Here is a 3,363-nt window from a genome sequence, read left to right as displayed (position 1 = left end):
GCGATAAGTGTGAGGGAAATGCAGTTTATTGTATCACATTATCATTTGTATCGACATAATCTAGTGCTTGTGACATGTTTTACATAAGTTCTCTCTTCTCACAAAGTTTGGTTTCTGACAACTAAAACTAAAACAAACCTCACGTCAAACCAATAATGACAGAGCAAACATACCAAGACAACAAAGCAGTCATTGTATCTTCCACCCACCCAGACACCCACACACACACCCACCCACACACCCACACACCTGATAGTTGTCACATAATCCTTTTTTCACTTCCTTACATAGTGTGTGTGTGTGTGTGTGTGTGTGTGTGTGTGTGTGTGTGTGTGTGTGTGTGTGTGTGTGTGTGTGTGTGTGTGTGTGTGTGTGTGTGTGTGTGTGTGTGTGTGATTTTCAATGTCAACCTGAAAACATCACAAAAAGCATGTCAGAGACTGAGAGGACAGTGTGAGTTTACATATTGTCATAGGCATCTTGCGTTCACTCATCACTTACATGCAACTCATCTCATAGCTTCAACTAGCCTATTCAGTACAGCATTTATTTCAAAACCAGTTTGTATTGTTATACATTTCTATGGATGGGACTGTATCGGCATCACGTACTCATACCAAACCCATACAACCATCATAAGCACATCTGAGAGGCATTCCAGAACTGTATATGCTGTACGGTGGGGGTAGGCAACCCTGTTCCTGGAGTGCTGCAGTTAAGGCAGGATTTTCTTCCAACTAGGCACCACACCTGACCAACTGAGCTAATTGATTAGTTCAGTGATTGCCTAAATTCAACACACCTGGTCTTCCAGGTCAGTTAAATCAAAAACATGATGTGCCTGCAGCACTCCAGGACCAGGGTTGCCTACCCTTGCAGTCCAGTAATACAGGCCCACCAGAGGGCAGCATGTCATCACTGAATACAAAGACAAACTCCAGCTCCAACTCTACATACACTACAAACTGCCTCAGGAAGCAACGTAAGCACAAGAACTCTTTGTCTGGAGTTTCATGAAATGGGTTTCCATGGCCAAGCAGCCGCACACAAGCCTAAGATCACCATGTGCAATGCCAAGCGTTGGCAGGAGTAGTGTAAAGCTGGCCGCCATTGGACTCTGGAGCAGTGGAAACGTGTTCTCTGGAGTGATGAATCACGCTTCACCATCTGGCAGTCCGACGGACGAATCTGGTTTGGTGGCTGCCAGGAGAACGCTACCTGCCCAAATGCATAGTGCCAACTGTAAAGTTTGGTGGAGGAGGAATAATGGTCTGGGGCTGTTTTTCATGGTTTTGGCTAGGCCCCTTAGTTCCAGTGAAGGGAAATCTTAACGCTATACAATGACATTCTAGACAATTCTGTGCACCAAACTTTGTGGCAACAGTGACAATGCCCCCATGCAGGAAGTGAGGTCCATACAGAAATGGTTTGTCAAGATCGGTGTAGAAGAACTTGACTGGCCGGCACAGAGCCCTGACCTCAACCCCATCGAACACCTTTGGGATGAATTGGAACGCCAACCGCGAGCCAGGCCTAATCACCCAACATCAATGCCTGACCTCCCGAATGCTCTTGTGGCTGAATGGAAGCAAGTCCCCACAGCAAAGTTCCAACATCTATTGGAAAGCCTTCCCAGAAGAGTGGAGGCTGCTATAGCAGTAAAGGGTGGACCAACTCCATATTAATGCCCATGATTTTGGAATGAGATGTTTGACGAGCAGGTGTCCACATACTTCTGGCCAGCTAGTGTGCACATACCCATCATCGATTTTAAAATGTTTACTCTATTACCTAATATCGGACGTTTCCACAATTACAATTCTAGAGCTATATGATACATATTATTGAAGTATCTAAATATGAAATAATGTTGGTGCCCCCAGGCATGGAATCACTCTGCACTTCTCTTTTCTCTTTAATTCGTAAAACTCTAAGCCGTTGAGGGGTTCTAAGCTGACATATGGAATTGTTTTAAGATGGTCATTCTACGGATATTTGCATTTGATAAAATATTGAATTTGGCCTTTACTACTGTAGCCCAGGGAAACACATTGAATAACACATTCATAAACAGCAAAAAATACAGTAAAAAAAAATATCATAAGAAACAAGGTTTTTAAGTGTTTGTCCTATATCTAGGAAATATAAGAAAGCTCAGGAAATATACTTAATACTTCCGTTTTTCTTTTACCGGTACCAGTTACCTTCAGATGAGTCCCGTGACACTTGTGGGGTCATTGTGTTTGTGAGAATCTCCCATTTTCACGATTGGGTCACATTAGTTTGTAGCACAAATGTTCGGATGCTACAAACAGAAGTTGGCACGTCGACTGTATGGACTTCAGACAAGTCCCCTGACACTTGTGGGGGTCGTAGAGAAAAACGGAGACCATCATTGTGTTCGTGATAATAGTTGTGTAATAGACGTTTTTGTGAGTAGACCGATTTTTTCGAGATTTCTCATGGTCTGACAAAGACCAAAATCGCTTTAGCTCTGCCACCTTTCACCTCGGATGTGTGACATCGGCGGATGCGGTGGAATGAGACACATCCAATGCAACCCCCCCCCCTCTCTAGTTTAAACTGGACGGATTTTGATGGGGATTTTGTATCATGTTACTTAGATTGACGCAGCGGTGTGTTAATCGACTCTAGGGGCTTAATAACAGATTTTATGTGTTTTGATTTGATCCCCTTCTGTTGTCTTTTTAATAGTTGTAATAAAACGCTCACCCCTGACTTCTGTAACTCTCTCTGAAGAGTCTGGTGACCCATGACCTGTCTCCAAGTTCAATTTCCTGTGGAAATATCCTTATTTCTTTTAACTCTGCCATTAGCATTGCTGTACCTTTATCTTTTGTTTGGACTCCCTCAAAACCACTGTCTATTAATAAGTGGCTCAAGTCAAATCCCTGCAGCCTGAGATTAATAAGAGCATATTTTGCTCCTATATTTTATTTCTCAGTGAGTGTTCAGCACATGGCTTTGACCTTACCAGAGAACCAGACTCAGTTCAGACCAGGGAGCTGCACTGCAGTATTTCAGAATGGCAAGTTCATTGTTCTTCTGGACCATTGTTCTGTCAATTCTATGCTCACTTTGTACACACTAGTGTTACAGTACATGAAACAATAATAGACATTGTCACTGCTTTCCATTTATCTTGTCCCTTCCACTGTATTGATCTCAACCCTACTATACATGATATGCAGTGTCACATTTCTATATTTTTTTAATTTAACTAGGCAAGTCAGTTAAGAACAAATTCTTATTTTCAAGGACAGGCTAGGAACAGTGGGTTAACTGCCTTGTTCAGGGGCAGAACGACAGATTTTTACATTGTCAGCTCGGGGATTCGATCTT

Source organism: Salmo trutta, chromosome 5 (genome assembly GCF_901001165.1).
Source record: "Salmo trutta chromosome 5, fSalTru1.1, whole genome shotgun sequence".
In the NCBI taxonomy this organism is placed as follows: domain Eukaryota; kingdom Metazoa; phylum Chordata; class Actinopteri; order Salmoniformes; family Salmonidae; genus Salmo; species Salmo trutta.
The sequence above is the reverse complement of the archived record's forward strand: the minus strand, read 5'-3'. Positions refer to the sequence as shown.